Raw genomic sequence first — 13,508 nt, forward strand, 5'->3', positions numbered from 1 at the left:
CTACGACATTTTTTCAGCTCATTTTCCAAAGCAAAAGGCAGAAGTGATGCTGCTTGAAAATTTTAGACTGCACTTGGCCAAAACACTGGGAAATAGGATGTAAGAAGCAAATCTGTCTTCACAGGGAGACAAGGAGAGAGATCTATTGCATTTTACCTGTCCCCAGCTTCTCTGATACTACGCTTACTCGCAGTGTTTTTGGTGGGGGAAATCCCATTTACTATGTATAATTCTTAGCTTAGTGAATGGCTCCAGCTCAGCGAGCTTTAGATGAAACTTCTAGACATCACGTAGAGAAGTGGTTAGTCCATTCAGCATGTTAGGGCACTTACTAATATCCAGCATAGAAAATACAGGGAATATTTTCTGTCTAGCAAAGCAAAAACTTTATACCTCTGACAACAAAAAACTCCTCCACTTCGCCAGGGGAATGAAGCTTACTGGGGCTTTTCTTTCCTACCAAACATGAGTATTGCGGTTTCAGTCTTAATGATCATAACATACAAGCGGCAAAGCCCCACCGGAGACACAGGGGGAACCCTGCCAGTCGGCCGGCTCTCGCTTGCGATGCTCCATGGTGGATCAGCAGCCCTGGGAGCATCCGATGCTGCACTCAGCTGTCTTTGGGCTCCTTGTGTGGCTCTGCCGCTGCATGGGCCAGTGGAAAGCAGCATCTCCATTTTCTGCATCAAGGCTTGAATAGTCCATCTGCCTCCAGATGTTATGACCATTTCTATTTAAAACAGTGAAGAAAAACTGAAATCAGATAGCTTGGTGATCTAAAATGATTCCTGCATGACAACAGGCTTTGCAATCTTTGAGTTTCCTTGCAGCTTTTACTTTTGTAAAAATGGATTCTGCAAAAAGAAAGGGCATTTTAACAGCAAAAAAATCTTTATTAAACTTTTTAAGAGACCTTTGTCCTTTGGTAAAGCCAATGTGCTGTATTTATGCAGTGAAAGGTGTATTAATAGGTTTTCATGTATGTTTCTTTCACAGATGGGCAGTGTTGTTCATGCAAAGGTTTACTAAAGAGGTACCTAGAAGCAAAAGCCTGAAACTGAGGATGTCGGTTTTCTTCCCAAAGCAGGATTGTTAATTAGGAAATAAAAGTACAGTTTCAAACGTAAAATGTGATCTACTGCCTCCTCCCACTCGTGGACTGCTATTATAGTGACAATTGGACTGCAGATACCTGTTCAGCAGTTTAATGTAATAGTTTATATTGCAGGTGAGGTAGATACCCTTCCGAATGTGTATAAATACAAATGCTGATTCCCATCTATTACCATTCAGACATATATTAGCTCCCCCATTTACCAGAAAGCATGCACGCTAGGATCACTGCCACAGTAGTAATTACTAATACACAGCAGGCTCTGAAAGACCTAAAAAGTTTGCTAGTTACCATGAGAAATATTGCCCCCAGGAAATGCATGATTCAAAACCGGTTTGTACATGATGAATGCCTACCCATAACTATGCATAATTCAAGTAATTCATGAACCATAGGAGCCTCACTTGTTACTCCTGGAACAACCAACAAATGTCATGGTATGAATAATAGAAGAACATGGATATTTGTAGAGCACACTGAATTATCTACTGTAACTCCTCAACTCATTGCAGCTACTGGCAATTATCTCTGTGTTAGCAAACACTGAGTAAGTGGAATATTTACTCGACAGCTTTTAAAATTCTGAAGCAGCCTGTCCTGAGCGCTCTCTGTCACTTTGCCCTGCACAGAAGGCTCATCAAGACCTATCTAATGCTGAGGAGTCACTTTACAGCTTGCACCACAGAGTGATCCCGGTGCCCACGTTCTTTTAAGGTGGGCTACTTTGTTTTCCAAACTGTGGGTGTAAATAAAATTCTACTGTGGATGCAGTCCCTGCCATTTGTGGAGCTAACTAAACTGGTGGGGAGGGGTCTGTAATTTGTCGTGTGGTCTAGCCTGACTATGATAAGGCTCTGATCTAGTGCACCTCTGCAGCACTACTGTGGGTTTTGTCACTTGTGTTGTCCTGGCTGCGTTTCATCTTCAAAACTTTAGATGTCTGCAGTGCAGGTATCAGGATCCATGTAGTTGTCTAGACGCCTTTTATATTCAATGGAAGAAACAGGCATATTCATTTCCACAGTTAGCAAAAATAATGAGAAAAACATTCATTTCTAAGGTAGATGGCTAACACAGGTCAGATGAACATCTTTCCAGATGTGCCGGTTCCTTCCACTGACTAGAAATAGTCTAGAAAGAGCCCACCTTAGATGCAGACAAATGAACATGCAAAAATTTAGGGGAGACGAATCATGAGTTGGGAGTTGTGTGTACCTAAGATCCAAATGCCACCTTTTTTTTTTTTGTACTGCCTTTTTCTTATCTCCAAACCTAAGCCAGATGTTAATTAGGCTTCTAAATTATATGAATATGAAAATATAAAAACACCTTTTTAAAAGTCAGGTCCTTAGTATCTCAAGCTACAATATGAGATGTAGTTGCTGACTGTGAGTGTGTTTTTCAATTTTTATTTTTTAGAAAAATACTTAAATTGTTTCATTTGGCTTGGATTTGCAGAAGAAGGTTGCATCTTCATATTTTGCTTCTTTGCTGGCCAAATTGTTCATTAAAATGAGGGTATATTTTTCAAAATTGAAAGGTTTTTTTAGTTAATCTATACTTTGCCTCATGTGAGCCATTTGGAGTTTTGAGAAGAGAATAGTTTAGATATTCGATGGAAAATCAATGGAAAATTATAAGCATTTAAAGAAATTTGTCTTTCTACTGCTTAATAAGACATACAAACCTGCCACTAGGGCAGAATTTTACTAGCACTTCTGGGTTTTTCTCTATAAATACCACATGAAGCCGACAAGATACAAAAGTGTTTTGTTGTTCTTGCTTTATGTTTTTTTAATGTGATTAATGCATATACACTAACAGTCTGCATTTGAATGCAAGTGAAACGTATACCCTGGATGTTTTTCAGCCTTCCAAAAATAGTCCCACATTAAAGAAATGTTGATTTAAAGCAGCCCAGCAGGCCAATTCCAACATCATAAGGCTCAGGCACCAGAGGTGCGCAGAGTGGGACAACAGGACAGACAGCGATTTTGCCCAATCTGATTCGCAAAGGCCGATATAAAACCCGATCAGGGACGTGAAAGACAAACTGCTAAACCTGCAGGGACAGAAGAGAACATCATTGGCAGCTACCAAGGTCACAGATGAAATGTGGGATAATTTTGATCTGTCCCGCGGGAAACGGAGGTGCTCAAGGAGTTCCCCTGCCCATGCACAGCACCACTTTTTGCTCCCCCTCTTCCCAGCCTGGGTGCCAAGGAGCTCAGTGGGCGTCCCTTGGGCACTGGGGGAGCCCCGGGGCCCCGGGAGGCAGCGGCCATCCGTGTCCCAGCTCCAGTCCCCAGCAGAGGCAAGGTGCTGAATACCAGTATCTCCCCTGAGCTCGATGGCCTGTCGCCACCACGCTCGGGGTTCAGGTCTGTAACATCTGCAATATTTGCCTGCAAAATAAACTGCGCAGTCTTTACAGTATGGAAGCTTTTTCCTAATGTCTATCCACACCTTCCTTTATGCAGTTTAAACTTGTTATTTCTTGTCCAGTTGACAGAGGACACGGAGAACAGATTATTTTCTACATCCCTGCCTTTAAAATATTTGAAAATAGCCATCGTATGCATCTCCGTCTTCTCTAAGCAAAGGCAGCTCCATCTCGTTGTGCACATTATGTTTCTAGCTCCCTGACAACTTCACTGCTGTCTTCTGGGCCCTCTTCATTTGGTTCAGATTTTTTTCCTAGGAAGTGATGTCCCACACTGGACATGGATTTTATCAGTGCAGAGTACAGTGGAAGGCTTACTGCACTCTTATTTGCATATTTCAGCAAGAAACTTGTTTTATTCAAACTGTAACTACTGTTTTTTTACTTATGTTGAGTTTGCAATCCATCAGATTCTTTTTTGCAGAATTACTGCCTACCATATCATTACTCCTCCTGTAATTATGTGCAGTTGATTATGCCTATTTAAGTGTAATACTTATCACTCATCTTTACTGAAATGCTTCTTATTGTATTTCAGACCATTTATCTAATTTGACAAGATCCCCTTGATTCCTAATCCTATACTCCAAAGTTTTTACAACTTCTCGTGTTCATGTAGTCTGAAAGTTTAATAATATATTTTGTTATATCTGAGCAGTAAATGAAAATATTTTTCAGTATTGGATGCAGGACAGATCTTCACAGAACCTGACTTGATACATGTTTCATGAGAAACCATTGACAAGCATTGTAGACTATGGTTTTCAGTTTCTCTCTTTTATTTTACAGCCGTTTCAACCAGACCTTCCCTTTCCAGCTTTCTTAGGAGAAAGTCATCACATATTTCCCCTATTCACAGGCAAGTTTGTTTGGCTATAGGAGGAAACTGGATGGGGTTGAGATTTTAGAGCTGAAACTAAATTTTGCATCATGATAACCTGTTACATAAAAATAGTGAATACGATATTCCAAAAGGTAATATATGGGCATATATTTTATGCAAACACTGAAAAGTAAGCACTGTCTCAGCTGTCTGCTTTTTGGAGTCCCCAAACACTACTTGCCGCTCTCAGTGTTTGTCAGACTCCTGTGCAATTGCCTTTAGACAATTATTACTTCTGAAAGATAGGCCTGAAAACCTGGAGATTTGCTCTAGACATATATAATTCTTTCAAATGAATTACTTTCTGTGTGTCTTTATTTCCTTAACTGCATATTCTTAACTGAAAATTACAAAGCTGATTATGTGTAGAGATACAACAACTGTTTCGTAACTCAAGATCATATCACAAGTCACATACACAAAAGGGCAAATTTGGCACGCTTAATTGTGCAACCTTTCTGCTTTATGATTTTTTGCATTTGATATATGTATTTACTTTTAAAGAAGAAGAAAGATTTAAAAAGGATAGATAAAGAAGAAAATAGTCAAGAGCTACTATCTCCAGGAGTTTAAAGTTCTCTTGATTACAGATTATTTAAATAAAGCATATATAGTATCTTTTTCTAGAAGAGGATGACTAGATTGTCCCAGGCCATTATTTATGGCCGTTCTGACCGAACCACCCTTGACTAAAACCTCCTGTTTACCAGGGAGAAATAATTTTTGGCAACATTTAGATCAAAAAAATCAGGGTGTAGAATTTCACATCTCTGCAGCACCTAGTTAGTCATCATTAAACCATTTTTCACAAGCTAAATTTATTCTGGTCATCTCAGTCAGGCTGAAACCACTATTTTTAACTTTCATTAGGTCACACCATTTTCCTGGGAGGTGGCCCAGCAAAGCAACAGTCTTGAGAGATCACATCTCGACAAAGCACCATAAACTAAAACATGAGTTTATATTCACATACCATGCAGAGTATCAAAGCGTCCTTTGCATTAGGAAGCACACTTTCAAAGGGATGCCTTGCTATTCAGAATATAAGGGCAATTTACAGCTATTTAATTTACAGAGAAAGACCAGATCTAATTTGAGTACCATGGAATTATAGTAATTCTGGTGTAGGGAAGAGTAGAATTTGGCAGTGAAGAAATTTTCCCGTCTTATTGTTTTCTCCAGCCAGATCGGCATTGCCCTTGCAAGGAGAAACATTGAAGGCCACTTAGGAGCTGAGGCTTATACTGTGCAGCCGGACATCATCCATACATCGTACGCTTTTTCTTGGCAAGAGCTAAATGTTGAGCTCCCTGGGAAGAGCTCAAACAGATGAGGTGAGGGGCCAAAGCCTTCCTCTGGTCAGACCTGTACTTGGACCGCTGGGTCATGGCTCTCAGCAGTGAGCAGTAAGCAGCAAGGGGTTGGCATGGAAGCTGTGCTTGCCCCAAAAGGCGAGTAGTTTTCTGCGCGGCTCCTCCTGACCCCTCACATTCTCCCAGCAGGCTTCCTGTCTGCTTACATTTAGCCTGGCCTAACTCTACAGCTTTCAAGCTTGGTTTGTAAATAGTAGAAAGGATGCTTATTGGTAAGGATTTTTTTTAATATTATCTGAGTATGAAAGGTAGATATATAAAAAAAAAGAACTCCTGAGAGGGTGGAGCCAATGAATAGGTCCTCTTCTGCGATTTGGGATGTGTCAGTTTGCTTTTGGCCTGCATTAACTTAAGTCTTCATCTATGGTTTTGCTCCCAGTCTAGCCTTATTTTGTTTTTTGGAGGGATTATAAATGCCTGGGGACAAGAACTGACTGTTCCTATGTGGTTGTGTAGTGCCTAGCACTGAGGTCACCAATATTGGCTAAGGTATGTAAGTACTATGCAAATGATATCTTGATAATAATGAACCATGCTGCATATTTCCTAATGTTTTGACAGGTCCTATTAAGTGGATAATGCAAAATGGTTTCCATTGCTTTCCTTAAGATATTTCTTAAGTAATCATACCTTCTTGTTTAGAAGATTTCCTTTACATTTAACACACACAAACATTGTTCCTGGGGAGCAGGCAGCTTACAGGATTGAGGCCAAGTGAAATTCTGTCCACAGATACTCATTTGTTTGTCAGGATTTATTCTTTGTAAAATCATTTTGCGTAACAGTCATGTTTCCTCTAGTTGCTTCCTTTCCCATTATCTAATGCTTCCTTTCAATATTCACTACTTTATTTTAAGAGGAAAAGAGTTTGGATTTAAGGGGTTTATGCAAATAAAGACTTCAAAATAATTTTCTAATGAATTCTTTTCTTTTCTTAGAAAAGTGGTTACTCTAGAAGAAAATTAATAGCTATTATTGTATAGTTTATTTCATATTATAGTTCTTTTAAATGTTAGTTTTGATTTGCATCTTCCTCTGCTTTATTTTGGATAAGCTAATTAAGTTTAAAAATAGTCTCCATGATGTGCAAAGCATGGGAGAAAAGATGGTGGAAGCCAAAAGGTTGACTACAGCAAGAATGCATTAAATTAAATTAAACTCCAGCGCAGCACAAACGCTGTGGACTGCAGGAGAACAGCCTAATTTAAAAGGGTGTGTCTTGCTGTGCGGTTGCTTTAAATGTGATCTGCTTTTGGCCTAATTTTCTGTGACAGTGTATTTAATAACAGTGGTCCCTTACTGAGACTACCTTCTGCCTGGTCTGTCACTTTAGAAATTCTGGCTCTGTAATCGGCATGTTGATTCTACACTTAATTTCCTTAAGGGAATTAAGAACTCTTAACAGCTAGTCAAACAACTCTAGATGAAAGAATTTTATGCTGATATTAAAGCACCTTAAACCTAAGCTTTTCTGCATTTGTTACTTCTTTACTTTGTTAGCTACCTGTTAAAAAAATAAACAACTTATAAAATAAGAAGGTTCCTTTGTAAGACTGGTTATTTAAAATCCTAGAAAGGATTCTCAAGGACAGATCAGGAGTTTCACAACAGTATGAATTAATGTGATCTTTTGTGTACTAAAAATAGATGGACGCTGCTGTTTGATAAACGTTTTATGGGGAATGTGCATTTTTCATTTATGAACATTCATCATTAAGTGGCTTTACATTTAAAACATTACCTAATGGAGCTGCATAGAGTGGAGAGCCAATATGTAGATGTACTTCAGAGCTATTTGGTTTCTGAAGCAGCGGTCCTATTTAAATGTGTACACGTCTTCTGTAACCTGACATATTAGAGGTTCTGAATTCAATTTAGTTTGAATATGTAATTTTTTCTTTCTTTCCTCTACTGCAATTATGTAACATATGAAGTATATATACTAAGCCTATGAATGCACTGCATTTGAAGAGCCCAACAGACTTGCTGAAGGATTTTTTTTTTTCTCCTCTCACCATTATACAAATAATTACAGGATTAAAAAAGCAAAAGAACCTATATTAACATTTAAGGGTCCTGTGTCTTGCTCCGTTGGCCTTAGTATTGACACAACAGGATAAAAATAATGCTTGAAGCAAGACGGATTCCTTACCTTAAGGGGTTGTTCACACTATATTCAATATAGGACTTTCTGTACCAGTAATATATACCCTGCTGAGGGGTAGGAGAAGCCGAGGAGCATGGGCATCAGGTGTCTCTCCTCGCAGGCAACATCAGCAGGGGTCCACACAGCTCCTGGAGAAAACATAAGCCCTTATCTGCAGTCACAGACACAGAATAATCTATGGCCGAAGCAGCAAGCATTCCTGGGTAATGTGTAAAGGGAGCAGGCCTACTGATGAAAGATGAGCTCAGTGGGTTTCCTGTAAATGCTGTCCAGGGCGAGAATAGAGCAGGCACGTAACTTGGCCATGCCACTGAAGTTATTCTGTTGTCCATATTTTTATGATAAAAAACTGTTGTCACATTCTTAGCTCAGGACCAGAGGGGAATCTGATTAAGCAAAGCTGAGAAATTAGCTTGATTAATTTCTGTATATTCACTTCCCATTCCCCGTGCATGGGAAAGGAGCCTGTAACAAACTGCATCTTGGTTTAGAACAGGTAAGATTGATTTCAGTACTATTCCCTTTTGTCAAAGGGCATTTCAGTTCCCGCACACAGAAGGTCTGGAGTTTTACTGCAGTCTAGAATAAATCTGTAAAACAGTACCACCATCCTCATATGAGCTTTACGCAATTTGCTGTCAAAGAAGGCTAAGTGGAGACAGAAAATCAAAGGTGGCAGCAATCCTGCAAGTGAAGCTGACAAGGTGGAGAGCACAGTCCTAGGAGGGGCCCAAGTGCAGTTTGAATTTTAAAAGAGTTCACTCCGTTACTATCTTTCAAATAAACAGTATTTGAGAGGGTTGAAGTTATGCACAATGAGTTATTTTACATTCGTAAACCACTTGCTAACTTAAGCCAGACACATGAATACTACATGCATCTTGTTATAAAGTATGCAGCTTGTCCAAATTATCTCTTTATTACCCTTGCTTAGAAGTATATGTATGCAGTTCAGCAAAGAGAACGCACTTAGCCAAAAAGAAGGAAAAAACAAACGTACTGGGGGATTACTTAGTTATTTGCTTTGTTCTCGATGGATACATCTCAGTCCAAGACACAGTATCTATCCAAGGCTCCATGCAGCACATACGTCCTAGGGTAAGGAAATCAAGGTGAGTTCAAAGGTGCACGCATTCGCCTTCAGTACTGTTATTTACTGGTGAGTTTCACTCAATCTCAATCTTTGAAATATCTTTTCTCAAACAGAGTGCAATGTCTTCTACTGGAAAAGAAAAACCAATCACTCTATCACTAATCACCCCTGAACTGAGAGGAATATTTCTGTTCTCTATCTTGGCTTTATAATGACAGCCAAAGTATGCATTAAATTCACTTAGTGATCCATTTATATAACTGGAATAATGGCAGTTGCCTCCCACATCCACGCTGCACCTATACGGTAACATTACCTAACCCATGTCTTTATGTGCTCCTTTCTCAAGCGCTGACTGTCTACCACAGACACCTGCACCCTGTGCCATGCTCAGATGTTAACAACAAAACTTGCAGGAGAAGATTGATGGGAAAAGGTGCAAAAGTCAAATGGAGGCACATCTGATTTTATCTAGCTGTCATCCTATAGTACCTCCCCAGCGTTGTAATAATGAGAACAGAGGGAAGACCAAGAATGGATGAGAATAATAAATTGTTTTTTAACAGCTGGCTTCTGACTTTCAGTTTCACACACACCCCTTCCTCAATCCTACGAAAGTGTGCTTATTGAATTCAGTGTAAGGAAATATAAGAAGGTACGGCAATATTTTCCTGAAGCAGAACAATGAAACAAGAAGCTGTACACAGGGTCATAGCTAACGGAAAGCCCAATAGGAATTTTCAGTGCCTGCATTTTCTAATGATCTCTTCTTGTTTAGGGGTGCTTTATTACAGTCAATTGCTCCTCCTCGTTTAACTTATAGTTTGGCCCTGATAGCGCTATAAACTGCCCTACCAGCTCCCGTGAGTACTGCTGTAGTGAAGGATCTGGTTGTGTTTCCATTCTAAACCTAGTTTCAGAGATATTTATAACTCAGCCATTTTAATTTGCATCAGGCTTTGGGGAACTTGGCTCACAGGTCAACGAGTGAAACAATTTTCAGATTGTGTATCTGAAAAAAATTAAAGAGTTTAGCCAAGAGCAGTTTGCGGTACAGAAAATTTTATCATAATTTAGAAGCTTTAGAAACTTTAGCAGCTTTAGAATCTTATGCAGTTATTACATAATGTAACTTATATTATATTTTATATAATTTAGACTAATAAGAGACTAATGTATATTGATATGATAAAGAGTGTTTTATTATCAGCATCAAATCACTTGTTTTTGCAAACATCTAAATAGTAAGTTTAACATAATTTCACCATCAACTTTTGAAAATTTGTAAATCTTTTTGCATTTACAGATGTTTTACAAAATACAAAACAAGAAAACATTGATGGGAATAGCAGAAAAAATAGGGGTATGAGATCATCTAATTGATTAGCTCATCTATTGTAAAGATACCCCAATGCATTTGTACAAGAAGAAATTCTGACACTTCCTCTCTTTAAGTCCTTGAATCTGCCTTGAATGTACAAAGTACCATATTCAGTTTCTAGCATATTTAACAAGGAAATAAAAGAAGCTTGACTCTCCTTTAAGTTTCAGTTTGGCTGACAATTACCTTTAGAGTTGGAGTGCTGTTCTAGTGTGAATATATTTACATAAATATAGTTGTAACACTCATTTAAAGTTTTGTTTGAGCATTCGGTAAAATTTGCCTTCAGGCAAATATTATTTTAACTTAAATTTATGGTAATTTTCTCAGATGTTTAACTTAAGAATCTAATAAACAACATTTCTATTCTAGTTTGCTTCACTGAGATCTGTCTCTTTATTAATGATTTCTATTGCACATCTGCTTGATGCACGTATTTCATTTCTGTCATCAATAGTCTCAGCTCTCCTCTAAACTGTATCACTTCTAGTCTAAGTCAATCCAAACGCTCGTTTTCACTTGATTACTGGTGTTTCACTCTAGCTCCTTCTCTGCCAGCAAGTTGCATTACTTCTTCTAGGTCACTGGCATAAAAACTGAACATCTTCATCCTTAATGATTATCCTTGTAGAGGTCCATTAGTTGCATTTCTCTTTCTGAAGTTTGCAATTACCCTCTGTCTTCAGTGTTTAAGCCAGTTTTGTATCCATTCAGATATCTTATCCTTTTCTCCATACTTGCTGACCTTGTAGATTAACTTTTTTTTTGACTTTGTATTGTCTATAAAGCTGCCTTAAAGTCCAAGTAAATTGTGATCATGGTTTCCTCTCTCTTATTCCCATGCCTGCTTTTCCTTCCCCTTTTACCCTCACACCTGCTTCACTAACATCTTTTTTAATACATTCTCTAATGTCTGATCTGAGTTGTTTCCCATTTAATATGAAGCCACCTTTACTATTATGGGTGCCCTTTAGATACTGCCCACTCTGTCCCTAGGCCTCAACCCAGCTCTGAAATAAGCATATGTTTAATTTTAGGTATACGGGGGCTCTCTCTGAAGTAAAGGAGTTTATCCTGCTGCTTTAAGCTAAGTATATATAAACAAGTGTTTGCTATATTCCAAGGTAGTTTGGAAATTATGTGTACCCTCTAAAAATATTTTCAGTTGGTTTAATTTTAATGAGATTTTAAAATATAGATTTTTACAGTTTGGCATTGGTTGGTATTAAATGAATTATTATCCATAATGGCCAGTTTTCAGTAACTATATATATTAAATATTTCCCTGAATATTTTAAATCTTTCTTTCAACATACCTTAAATAGTTTTAATGCTGTTAGTGCATGTATATCCACTTTATCTGCTTTATCCATGCTGTATGTGTTCAGGTTTCTGTGTGTCTAAGCTTGCAGGTAATGGCTGACACATTGGATGTATGGTTTATAAGCAATTGCAACATCATGCCAGAAGACACTAATTTTGTTTGAGATGGGCAGGTTTTTAAAATTTCTGTAAAACCCTAGTCCTGCAAACACATATATATAACTCAGATGATCATTTTTTCCATTGCAGATGGGATACTTCTGAGTCTAAATTTGAACATATGTGATAGTGCTTGCAGAACCAGGGCTGAAGCTCAGTTAAACCATCTGAAAATTTGATATCAAAGTTACCGTTGTTAAAATATCAAGTTTTTCAGCTCTGAGGAAGTTACAACAAATTGCACTTCCTTTTTGTCTTAAACCATAATGAAAAGTTAATATTTTGAAGTTCCTGCAAAACTAAACTTCTGAGAATGTTCATTACTAAAATATCAAAATAAACTGATAAGAATGGAGTGTCTACTTTCACTAGGGTTCAGACAATTTTCTTTGATCCTCAGCTGGACTTCTATCATTCCTATATGGGAATATAATATGGTCTGACAGCAGCAAAATTCAAAACATGCACTTCAACCTTATCAAGCCCAAAGCACTCAACCTTATCAAAACAAATCTTTCCAAAGCCCCACAGAGTAATCCAGTACTCTGATTTTAACAAATCAGCATTTTCTGACTAAAAATACTTCTGATTGTTCTAGAAATAAAGGTAATCTCAAATATTTTGCATAGTAATTGCGAAGTTTGATTCATAGCTACAGTGCTTTGAGATCCTCAAAGGAAACTCTTTATAAATGGAAGCAAATTGGCATCACTGGAGTGAGGTCCACAGTCTCTTCATTTCTTTTAATTTTGTTTTGAATAACTGATTTTTCCCCCATGAAGATTCAGAGTGATTTTACAAATCAGATTTTTTTTTTTTTTTTTTTTGTGCTTTATGTAATATACGGCTGACCTAAGATTTCATTTAAGAATTACATGCAGCATTTTCCCTGGCTATATTAATGACAAAAAAGACTTAATATCTTCACTCCACATCCAATTCTTCTATAACTTCCATTTCCAATGAGGATTTAAAATCTCTCTCTCCTTAGCCTCATCCTTCTGATTTATAATTGAGCTCGAAAGGACTGCAGAATTTGCCTGGTCAAAAAAAGCTCTAAAACAATAAAATGCAATTTTGCAGGATTTCTCAGATTTTCTGTTCTACATTACCTTCTTCATCATTTCCCCAGGTGCACAAAGGCTTTGGCAAGATAAAGGAGCCAATGGTTTATTTTTTAAAGTTTGCTAGTCATGGTTTTTTTTTTTTTCTTTTTCTTCCATCTGTGTTCTTCAGGAATATGCTCTCTTTCTCACTGCAATAAATAAGACTTCTGTAAGCGAGATCTGTGTCTAATGAATGAGTGGACTGTATTATATTTTGACACCATGGTAAAATTGTCTTCAAGGAGATCAAAAAAGACAAGAGAAATGCCTAATGTATGCATTTGAAGTTGCTGCAAAAAAGGAATGCAAATAGTCATGGAATAATACTATATTGTATCTTCAGTAAATGGCGAGGGACTTTGAGCTGTAGAAATGAGCCACTGGACCACCCAAGATCAAGTAATATGTCTTCCGTGCCTTATGTATTCTATCAAGTCCTTAACATGAGGATACATTTACCACA

The 13,508-nt window shown here is 37.9% G+C and overlaps 2 long non-coding RNA genes across 3 annotated transcripts in view; both read right to left on the reverse strand.

The window, feature by feature from the left end:
* Nucleotides 1-13,508, reverse strand: part of LOC106491911 (uncharacterized) — a 61,489-nt gene that overhangs the window by 15,376 nt on the left and 32,605 nt on the right. Inside the window, exon 6 of one of the 2 annotated variants that reach the window (XR_001293827.1) lies at nucleotides 13,170-13,194. The exons of the other annotated variant lie outside the window; for it this stretch is intronic. This is a non-coding gene — a long non-coding RNA (uncharacterized lncRNA). Of the gene's footprint in view, nucleotides 1-13,169; nucleotides 13,195-13,508 lie in introns of those variants that run through there. 2 annotated transcript variants of the gene reach the window in all.
* On the reverse strand, nucleotides 590-9,039 carry LOC136992186 (uncharacterized). The gene is made up of 3 exons (XR_010884261.1): nucleotides 8,984-9,039; nucleotides 7,969-8,111; nucleotides 590-733 (listed from the first exon to the last, which is right to left on the reverse strand). It is a non-coding gene; the product is annotated as an uncharacterized lncRNA (long non-coding RNA).

Source organism: Apteryx mantelli, chromosome 5 (genome assembly GCF_036417845.1).
Source record: "Apteryx mantelli isolate bAptMan1 chromosome 5, bAptMan1.hap1, whole genome shotgun sequence".
NCBI lineage: Eukaryota > Metazoa > Chordata > Aves > Apterygiformes > Apterygidae > Apteryx > Apteryx mantelli.